We start from the raw sequence: 12,052 nt of genomic DNA, 5'->3' as shown, positions 1-12,052 counted from the left end.
GGCTCTGGAATTGAATGCGGTTGCAGTATGTGCAGTTTGTGTATGTTGTGTTGTATCTGCCATTGAAGGTGTGAGTTGTAACAGGGAACAGTAGGCCTACGTGTATGTGGCTCTTGATCACTCAATAATATATGAGTAAATTTCCTTTTGGTTCGAGGTAGAGGGTTTGGGCTTTATACAGTATATAACAGCCATCCATTTTTATATGATAATTTTCAATTGAAGACTGATAAACAGTAGAAGTAGGTTGTGTTGTGTTGTGTTGTGTTGTGTTGTGTTGTGTTGTGTTGTGTTGTGTTGTGTTGTGTTGTACTGAGGTTGCTGAGGTTCGTTGTGAGTTGTTGTGACACAATGTGACAGGGTGGCTGTATGGTTCATGACTGGGTCTGGCATGGTGGCAAAGAATGTCTCTATGTAGGCGTATACTCTCTCTCTCTCTCTCTCTCTCTCTCTCTCTCTCTCTCTCTCTCTCTCCAACAGTGAATATCAACAGCTTTGCAGTGTAATTGTGACTTTTCATTGATCTTTGATTGCCCTGATTGATTCGCAACAGTTGTGTAACTGGCTTCTCATTTATTTCAACAGACAGATGTGTTGATGTATGGAGTCCCCTCAGTGTGGGGTAGACCCCAGCTCTGCACAGAACATGTAACTGTTTACAAAGGCCAACTTGACATTCCAACTGACCCAGTTAGGCCTGATGGAAATGCAGCTTAGTTGAGAGGACTGAAGTTTAGTTGAATAGATTTACATTATTACTTGCGCAAGCAGAGCGCACAAGTACTAGTTTCGCCCAGGACGATGCGTATGCACCGTCCCAGCAAATTACGTAATGACTACTTGTGCCTGATACGGCAGTGGTGCCAGACTACATACATGTATACATAGGAGCATTACCTCTAATCCTCCCGACACTAAAACATATCGTCATTACGTCACCATCGAAACCCAATTACACTCTGGCATTGGGACCTTTAATCCACATCTTTATTACGTCATCATTGAGAGCTAGTCATCATTGAGAGCTAGCATATGACGCCAGATATACCCTGACGTCATATGCTGGGACGGTGCATACGCATCAAAAGTAACCACAGTATACCGCTAATCAACTTACAAATTACATATACATATACATAGAGGCATTTCCTGTAATCCACCCGACATTGATCAAGATATACGTCACCATCGAAGGCATTGGGTCCTTTAACCACATCTTTATTACGTCATCATTGAGAGCTTGTCATCATTGAGAGCTATAATGATATACCCTGACGTCATATGCTGGGACGGTGCATACGCATCAAAAGTAACCACTCTGCTTGCGCACTAGTAGGGCATTTATGGCCTACTTGTGTGCAACAAGCAAGTAGGCACTCAACAGAGTGCAGTTCTAGTTATTATTATTATTATTATTATTATTAGAGTAAGCTTCATGTGACTGTGATGCAGATGCAGAAAAATCTGAATATTTGTCACATTTTGCTTTTAGAAATATTTAATATTTTAATAATTTAAACAATATATTTATACTGGAAGTCAATGGTAAATAAGTCCACATCTGGAAGTCAATAATTTACGTCATCTTGTCCCTATCACAAACATTAAATGCCATTAACAATAAAGAGAATGTTAAGTTTGTGTTGGCACCGTTTGCATCACCATTACATCACCTAATCAACATGAGTTAGACTTTAATATATTAGCGCTACTCACTTCACACAGGTGTGATTTTTATATTCATATTACACAGTTTAAATGTTGAAGAATGCTCAACATACAGTAAGTTACAAACAAATACAGTTATAGTATTAGATAGATACACATAGCCTACTTATACTACTTATACTTATACTACTGTCTGCATACTCATGTATGCATAAATGTCAGTTGCAATTTATTCATGAAATACATTTTTAACTGTACATAACTACTGTTGCTGGCTCACACAATATGAATGTCTGGGTGAATGAATGATGGTAAATTAATTCAGTTAAATAAAGGTAAAACTCAGATCAGCATCATCAGCCAGGTGTTGGTGATCTCCAATCCTTACTGTCAACCTGACTTTGATAGGAAGCATAGACAGTCAGGTATCTGAATGAATGTATTTTTAATGTGTTGAGGTTGAAATATCGTGTAGCCTTTTTCATGAAATTTTCGCCGTAGTGTTGCAATTAATTATTTATTTTTAAGTATAGGTTTTTGTTGTGTTTTGTTTTGCTCATTTGATTACTGATCTGCTAATGTATCAAATGAATAACGGTAGCTATCCAGCCTTCATCATCATCACACTGATGAAGTCTTGGTGTGTATTTGATATGTTTTGAACGGGTAACGCACCTACAGTCAGAGCGCGGTGGTCACATGAAGAGTGATCTGCTAATGTGCCATTTTCTAGAGTAATTTTGTTAATTTGCTTTGTTAACTTTCCTGGCCACCGTATAGCCTGCTGTCTCACTGTCGTAGAGGTTGTAATCTCCCCATGGCTCGTCCTCCCCCTCTGGGCTGTATCAAAAATTCACCAGGCATTGCCATTAGAGTCAATCTGAATCAGGGAGCAGGCGCTGCAATTGCCACACGCATGACACGTTTACCACTCAACACTTAGCAACGCAAATGTTTCAAAAAAAAGAAGTAAAAAAAGAAAAAAAAAACACACACACACACACACAAACACACACAAACACAAATCACAGCCTTTCTGGAATTCATGCCTTGCATTATGCCCATGCTTCAAGTTGGGCTATAACGGCCATAAACTGGACGGACACACACACACACACACACACACACACACACGCACAGTCGCACAAACTGTCATCCATCACTTGCTTTTAAACCCTATACGTATTCGGAAGGGGTCGGAAGCGCTCTGCTATTTTCACAGAATGTTCACCCCAGAATAGGGACGCTAGGGTTCACGTGATCAAACCATTTAGCACTGCACCTTTTTCAATGCTGGCTTTTTACACTGTGTGGTCTGCCCTTTACTGTGTATGTGTGAGACTCACACTGAGGGCAGCTACAGCAGCTCTGTCCCCTGCCAGACCCAGTGGAATTAAAGAAAACGTGTCTTTCACTCACATTAAATTAAAAGGCTGACCTAAAATGATATTAAATAATGGAATACGGTATATCTTATTTTCGATTTGTTTCACGTTTCATGATATTTGGGGAGAGAGTGATTTCATGGCCAAAATAGGAAACTCATCACTTGGCAAATAATGAAACATGTCTTAGGATCATGTACTCTGCACCCTGTATGTGTACATTTTATTCATAAATATTAGACAATACCCCCCCCCCCCCCACACACACATAAACATTATACATACACATCTCTGCTGAAGGAACCCAGCATTAGGGAGCAAAGAAGAGCACAAGTCTGTGTGGTTGAATGCGGTGTGGCTTTTAGCTGTGAATTCCCATCCGTCGCCCCTGGGCTGGCCTCTTCTGTGAACATATGAGCCGTGCCACAGCGCGTGGTGCTGGGAGCCTGGCTGGGGCCTCTTGATTAAATATTACAGCGCTCTAAATGGATGGAGATTAGCCTCTGTGGGAATGTTAGGGCTTAATTTGCCCCCCGGCCAGACGGCTCAGAGGATGTGTGTGTGTGTGTGTGTGTGTGTGTGTGTGTGTGTGTGTGTGTGTGTGTGTGTGTGTGTGTGTGTGTGTGTGTGTGTGTGTGTGTGTGTGTGTGTGTGTGTGTGTGTGTGTGTGTGTGTGTGTGTGTGTGTGTGTGTGTGTGTGTGTGTGGACATGAAAAGCGATGCGGGTTGGTGGTTATCTGCCACGGACATTGTTATACATGTTCGCAGAGTGTAGGTCATCGGTGACTGACTGTGCTGCACTTTCAGGTAAAGGGGAACATTTTAGGCGGCGACACAGTATTGTACGTTTCTGACATCATACCAGGCAATTATGCTGCTGACTACAAGCTATTCATTTGTATTCTCATTTTCGTATTTACCTTTTTAACGTGAACCTTTTCAAGTTCACTCTATACTCGGCTGTATATGAACTGGATTTGTCTATAGGCTAAAATCAGTAAAAAGGGATGACTGACCCTAAAACAGCGGACTCAGCATTTCAGATGCCTGAATTAAATTAAATTCATAAGCTGACAGCAAATGATCAAGAGGAAGCTCTCGGTTGGTCATCCTCATCACTTGAAATGAATGTGGCCAAATTGTAGCATATACCTCTCGATGCACAGAGACAGCTACTGAGCCATTAGTCAGCAGTGATCAAAATGAGTTACCATTTCCCAAGAACTCCTGCCTAGACAGTATCCGGGGGACTGTTCCTGGCATAAGTGTTCGATGGATATTTTATCCAGTTTGCTGCTGTCAGAGTAGAGAAATACAGTTATATTCCTGGCCTTTGAATCCATTGTTGCTACCTTTTGTTTTTTATAATTAATCTTTACAACAGTCAGACCTGTGCCCTTCTAGGTACAGGTCTCCACCAGGAGGATAGGAGTGTGTGTGATGTTTGGCAAAATGTTTAGGAGTAATATGTTTTTTTGTTTATTTTTGTGACGCGACTTGGCCTTTTGTAGCGCCACCATGAGGCTGATTTGAAAACTGTCAAGTGGCATTTCTTCCTCAGCCTAGTGGGAATATGCATGCAGCATATGCATCACCGCAATCGGACGCTGCGTTGAGGAGTTATGGCGGTTTGTACAAAACGGGTACAAAGCGGGCTACTCCTGAAAAGTTTAAAAGCCAATCGTAGCCAATCATGATGGATTACTAGAAATCAAACAAACCCGTCTTGATCACATAACTATGTAGAACATGTGTACCGATTTGCGTGAGATTTGGATAAAATCTGAAGGAGTAATATTAGAAAATGTGTTTGACATATGTCGGCCTCCTGGTGGCGCTATGAAGAGCAGATGTGAAAAATTCCAGGCAAAGGGGTTTCCTTGGCCTCTAGGGAGTTGGCATACAAAGTTTTACACAGATCCGTGCAGTTAGAGGTAAAAACACTAATCGGCGCCACCATGAGGCTGAGTTGAAAATGTTCAAGTGGCATTTCTTCCTCGGCATAGTGGGAATGTGCGTGCACAATTTCACGGAAATCACACAATGTGTTCATGATTTGCGGCATTTTGTTCGAAACTGAGCACTCCTGCGAACTTTGGAAGCCAATCTTAGCCAATCAGGATGGAGTCTGAAAAATCTGAAAGAAAAAATGTGTTTTGCACAAAGTGGCCTCCTGGTGGTGCTACAAGAGGCCAATGTGAAAACCTTGGGGCAGAGGTTCAGCTGTGGCATTCAGGGAGTGTGTGCAGAGTATGGCTGCGATCAAGCCAACGGTGCCGGAGATTAGCTGTCCACAGACGGACGGACAGACACACACACACACAGACGGACGGACGGAGTGCAAAACATAATCTCTCCCCATGCCTTTGGCCTGGTGGAGACAATGATGAGCAACTGAGGATGAGTTTGCCATGGTTTGGCAGCAAGGCAGGTTATTAAGTTTGAACCCCATGCACCCTGGTATTCCTATTTTGGGCAATACATAAATACGTAAATAGCTAAAATAACAAATCTACACACAGGCAACATATTTCAATGAAATGTGAGTTTGTACATCAGAATTGTTTTGCTATTCGTCGAATGAAGTATTTAGGGCTTAAGTGGTTATGGTCAAAAACCAATGACCGGAGACAAACAGTTTTAAAGTGATCAAAAATGCGTGAAAACAAAAACGCGTACACATCCAGAGAGGCCGGGGATAAATGTTAACGGTTCTTTCCAGATGGGGGTATCAATGTTTAATTCAGCAGGTAACTGCCAGGAGGGAGTGAGGCACAGGAGATGGAGACCATAGCCCAACCAGTACTAGTATAGTACAATAGAGAGTATGCGCATGCTTAAAGTGAATGGCACATCGAGTGGCAAATCGAGTGGCAAAGCAACAGGCAAAGTGAGTTTAACATCATTTAATGTTGTTTAATGCAATCGGATATGACTTTTCTGTGTGGATGTATGGGCTGTCAAGGCCAGAAAGTAGTTTTTTGCCACTCAGTAGGCGTTCTTACATAACTTCCTGGTTTGATGATGATGTCACGCGCATACCCTCTATAGTAGTATAACACCAGGTGCATTCAATCCCCAATTAGAGAAGACTTATATGTCACTTTTCCTGGGAAGGAACAGGCGCTGTCCATGGTGTTGAATTATCTCTTTCCCGTCACTGTCCATGGTGCTGACCGCTCCTATAGTCCTATTTCAGCTTGACAAATATTGAAAAATATTGACTCAATATACTTTAAACTTAAATATATATAATGTGGAAAAATACCAAAATTGTGTGTGTGTGTGTGTGTGTGTGTGTGTGTGTGTGTGTGTGTGTGTGTGTGTGTGTGTGTGTGTGTGTGTGTGTGTGTGTGTGTGTGTGTGTGTGTGTGTGTGTGTGTGTGTGTGTGTGTGTGTGTGTGTGTGTGTGTGTGTGTGTGTGTGTGTGTGTGCGCGCGCGTGCGATTTACATCATCATCAACATTCTTGCTGACTCGGAACCAGTGAAAATGAAGAAAACGTGTCTTTCACACACATTAAATTAAAAGGCTGTCCTTTTAATTTCAGGCTGTTTCCTCTGTCCTGTTATGCCAGTTTGACATTCTTCATGAATAATTGATGCGTTGGTTTTGTAGCGCATTGGGTTTAAAATGCTTTCATGGAAACGTGTTATGAGGTCTTTGCATGAAAACCTCAAAGTCTATTATTTATAAACACATAACATTACAGAAGGATATGTTTAATCACCTTCTCTATTTGTTCATTTCATCATTGACACAGTCACAGTGGTAATCGTAACAAACTAAACATATGTTTTTCTAAGTCATCTCATTCTGCATTAGGGTATATCAGATGTATCACTCCAAGGTCTTAATTCTCTGTTAATTTGCCCCTTAAATTAGACAAGCACATCCATCAGATGAACGCCACATGTGTGTCTAATGTCTATATTGCATCCATAGACAATCGCATCCATAGACGATTGCGCACACACACACACACACACACACACACACACACGCGCACACATGCGCGCACGCACACACAGCCACTCTGTGCCACTGGGCAGGGACTAGCCTGAAAGATTGAAAGCAATTAAAACTATCATCTGCAGTAGCTGTGGGCAGGCCCGTGGCTGCGAGGGGGGAGCTGCCACTGTGTATCAGCCTCTCAGTCTCACAAATGCACAGCGACAAGAGAGGGAGAGCCGAGGCCCTCTCCAAAACACACAGGCACACCGCGCCACAGTGTGCCCACTTACCATAAACACACACACACACACACACACACACACACACACACACACACACACACACACACACACACACACACACACACACACACACACTGCCTCGACACAGAACTCCCAAAACACTTCATGGCGCTGAGGATCTTTCGCATACAGTTGTTCCAGTATTTTTCTCATGTGCACTCAACACATTATGTTGTTAAAGCAGGCCCTCAAGACACAGAACGGTGGCACCGCAGCAGAGTTAAGTCTCCAGGAGGATGGATAGCTCCATGCAGGAAGACATCTGTGTAGCAGTGTGGCAATAGAGCATTTATGTATACTGTGCCAAAATGGTATTAACACGTTGACAGGGTCTATGGCTAATGAGCTTTATTGTACAGCCTAAAGTTTTGACTTAATAATGGCCTCATCTGGCCCAGGCGGTGGCGTAACCGTCTGGGCACCCGACTGGTAATCCAGTCGCAGTGTGCCGCGGGTTCGACTCCCGAGCCCGACACGGCCTTTACTGCATGTCTTCCCCCATCTCTCTCCCGTTTCCTGTCAGCCTACTGTCTGTCCCTTCAAAAACCAATAAAAGGCGTAAGCCGCAAAAAAATATCTTTAAAAAAAATTAAATAATGGCCTCATCTGTACTTTGGAAAATGTTTGTGATGATGATACAGGAAAAGAAATGCAACCCGGGTCTCCATTCCGAAACGTTTCCCTCTCTCAATATTACTGCTGGGAACTAAACTTAGCCCAGGGAACTGAAGTACGATAGTACACAGTTCTATAGTGCAACCCCAACACTCGTATAAACAATAATCATTGAAATAATGAAGTTGCAAAGATGTAAATGAAGTTTAAAAAAAATATTTTAGCATGTGTGTCTTGTAAAAGATAACCACAGTATATGGGCACTACAAATGCATGTCCTAAAGGTGCATGCACACACACACACACACACACACACACACACACACACACACACACACACACACACACACACACACACACACACACACACACACACACACACACACACACTCATCAGTCCGATATCATCTGATGGAAGTGACTCCAAGCTGTTTGGGCCAAACTTGGAGCAGTTTATCTGGGTTCAGATCCCTGGGAATGGTGGCTGTCTCACCTTGTCTGGACTGGCCCTTAACAAGTCTCCTCAGGACAACCAAACCACCATTATCAACTACACTTCCTGTTACTCTCTCTCTCTCTCTCTGTCTCTCTCTCTCTCTCTCTATCCCCTCTCTCTCTATCCCTTCTCTCTACCCCTCTCTCTCTCTCTCTCTCTCTCTCTCTCTCCTCCTTGCGATCAGCTCTCAACCTGTCACTCTCGTTTAGTGTCGACATTAGCACCGGTAGTTTCCTCGTCGTGGCTCTCCTCACCCCGCCCCTGCCTCCATCTCCCCTCGGTGCGTTTGAATACATATCCCCGATCTTCGGCCCCTACTTAATTTGACAGGCCCCTGTTTTGTCAGGCTGACAGGCCCATAGCGAGACACTAATAGGCCACGGAGACCACCAGCAAAGGCACCAGCCAGGGAGGGCCCTGCGGTGCCAGTCCACATCACCCTTCGTGTCTCTCGGGGCAATGAAGGCAGAGGAGAGGGGCGGCGGGGGGGGGGGGGGGGGGGGGGGGGGTCTGGAGAACCGGTGCTGTCACACCAGGCCAGACTGGACCAAACCCCAGTACTGACACCTGCCACTGGTCCTCTGGTCTCCCTAGTCCACCCTCCCCTGCACCCAATAACACAAATGCACGCAAGCTTCCCGCCCTCCCCCACACACACACACACACACACACACACACACACACAAACACGTGCACAAACGCACAAAAGTGGGCAAAAAGAGCAGCCAGTGGGGACATCCAGGGATCTAATGACTGGGCCTGCCAGTCACAGCCATGAGCACAGTCGTCACCGAGATGGCTGCTGAGGAGGAGAATTAATCCTGGGCTGTTTGTTTGGTGATGGGCGGCATTCAAGCAGCTGGGAGAGCGCTGATGTGCTGATGATGGCGTGTGTGTGTGTAGCTGTGTGTGTGTGTGTGTGTGTGTGTGTGTGTGCGCGTGTGTGGGTGTGTATTGTGGTGCCCCTTTAGGCCGCCTGTCTGATTGTGACCTGCTAAACCCTGATAAGGCTTAATTGGTGGCTGCCCTGGCTGGTAAGGGCAGGTACTGAAATTTGAGACCATGGTTTGTTTGTGTTTCATAGCTGCAGACACGTGGGTAAAAACATGTCTCTGGAATTACAATACACTCTTCATGAACATTTTTTTTATCTGTAGGTGGATGACAGCGTTTTCACATTCCCTTAAGCCACTGTGTTGTATGACAAATACTGAAAATAGCCTATAGAAGCTCATGTTGTGAGCTTGTGGATCTGGTTGAGGATCCAGACACAGCACTCCTTATGAGCACACCACACATTAGCTTGACAGGTGAACATTACATGTACATTTAAAAAAATCTGCAAAGCCTTGTCTTGAGCAATGTGAGGGGTTCTCACACAAAATCTAGTTTGATTTAATAATGTTTTTTAATTGGCAAGTGATCAGTTCTGATGCTTGCCATTGCATGGGAAAAAAAGGACTTTGCATCTTAGCTTACCACTTACCATGATGTGATGCGTTATGTGCTTATAGTCAGATCTCCTATTAAAAATGTTTGGTTTTCTTTCTGTGAAAAATCTTGAAAACATTTTGATCAATTTAGAAATGTGTTGCCTAATGCCCAAAAAGAGCATGCCAGGGTTAAAAAGCACAGCAAAAGACTGAGTTGAGGTGATGAGAGAATAAAGGCTAGGATGAGGGATAAGACAGGGGGGGTTGGGGGAGATACCCGGGTCCTTGGCGTGGTGAATTATTAAGGTTTACTAATACTTCATAAATCCCCTCTTTGTCCTGTCCATTACCGGCCTGTCACATCCAGTCGGTGCTACCAGAGTGACTCACTCGCTTCATCCGAATGACAGAAGTTAAACTGTGTTCTAAAGGAGATGTGGAGGGGGGGGGGTTGGGGGGGGGGGGGTGATGGTGGTGGGGGATGAGGGGGGGGAGAGGGAGGGTTCTGAAACAGCACTCTGCAAGTATAGGCCCCAGGGCTGGATGGCTTGGGAGAATGCTTGGTGCAGAGTGCATGCTTTTTTGCATGTCTCTGCATGTGTGTGTGTGTGTGTCAGAATGTCTGTATGTGAGTGTGGCTATGTGCTTTCCCATGAACTCCACACACGGGTGCGGGCGTACGTAGTACTTACAGTATGTGACAGTGAGTGAGAGGCTGGCCGTATTCAGAGAGAAACTCTCTCTGTGTGTGTATCGTTTTTCAGTTCTGCGGCTCCTCATCGACTACCACTGCATCTACACCACCAGCTAGCTCCCTGCCTACTGCCTCCCTCCTCCATTACCCCCACAATCCCCCCTCCCCTCCCCCTGTCCCCCCTTCCAAAACAGCCAACCTCGCCTCAGTGCGTGCCTGGCGGACTCTCTCCGCGGTTTCGACAGCCGAGCTGGTCATTGCCCCGAGCGCCGAGGAGCTGTCGCCTCCTGTTAGCGTCACATGGGTGCGACCCAGAGTCCTGCCTGCCTGCTCCTTGATTAGAATGCGAGGTGGAAGAGGGGGAATTGGTTGTGGAGGAGGTGTGTGTGTGTGTGTGTGTGTGTGTGTGTGTGTGTGTGTGTGTGTGTGTGTGTGTGTGTGTGTGTGTGTGTGTGTGTGTGTGTGTGTGTGTGTGTGTGTGTGTGTGTGTGTGTGTGTGTGTGTGTGTGTGTGTGTGTGTGTGTGTGTGTGTGTGTGTGTGTGATTGTCGCTGCTGACTCAAGCAGACCCCCCCCCCCCCCTCCCGCCAGATCTGCTTTTAAAGATCAGTGATTTGGTCACTTGGCCTGGCATCCCCAATCCCACGGAAGGTCACTGATGACTCGATGAGTCGATAGACAAGTCAGAGAGGCAGGCTTTCATGTCAGGAGGCGTGTGTGTGTGCGCGCGTGTGCGTGTAAACACGACAAGGGGCATCAGTAAAATCAATGAAGACAAAGAATCAATGAAGATGTGATCAGGATACGGTGTCGAGAATTCCTCAACAGCCCAGCACTGCATATTTTATGACTTATATTGAGGAAATCCTGTAGTCATGAATTAAGCTAATTATTTTGATCAAACTAGTAAATGTTTCCAGTTAGAGTAAATGCACCCTCATTCTAACAGTGGCAGTGCTCATGCTCATATACATACTGTCTAGAGATACAGAAGTCCCACTTCCCTACTGGGAGAATTCGATACTTACAAATTCAGAAATCAACCATATGCAGTAGAGATCGTATAGTATACCAAATAAGCAAAGGTCCAATTAATAAAATAGAACCAGATTTGTCAAATAATGTTTTGAAGTACGATGTGAATAGCTTGACCAATGACCATAAATGAATCAGCTTCCCAAAATCTTCACATCTCCCAATTTTGCATTCCCTTCGCTGGCTTCCAGTGCTGCCCGCAGCCAGTCCCGAAACACTGGTGATAGTGTTAGGGCATCACACATCCTGACCTTCAGGACATGTGCCAACCCCACACCTCTTTACGCTCACTTAGATCAACTTGCACAGGAAGCCTGTTTCTTTTGGTACTTTAAGTACAATTTAATGCCAATACTTTTGTACTTTTACTCAAACATATTTTTAATTCCGGACTTTTACTTGTAACAGAGTATTTCTATATTGCAGTATTGATACTTTTACTTAAGTAAAACTACTTTTTCCACCACTGCCT

At 44.5% G+C, this 12,052-nt stretch overlaps 1 long non-coding RNA gene across 1 annotated transcript in view; it reads left to right on the top strand.

The window, feature by feature from the left end:
- LOC306915973 overlaps positions 1–12,052 on the top strand; it is a 29,574-nt gene that overhangs the window by 564 nt on the left and 16,958 nt on the right. The gene's annotated exons all lie outside the window — the stretch shown is intronic.

The sequence above is a fragment of the Electrona antarctica genome, assembly GCF_951216825.1.
Source record: "Electrona antarctica genome assembly, chromosome: 22".
In the NCBI taxonomy this organism is placed as follows: domain Eukaryota; kingdom Metazoa; phylum Chordata; class Actinopteri; order Myctophiformes; family Myctophidae; genus Electrona; species Electrona antarctica.
This window is presented reverse-complemented; position numbering and strand designations above follow the sequence as displayed.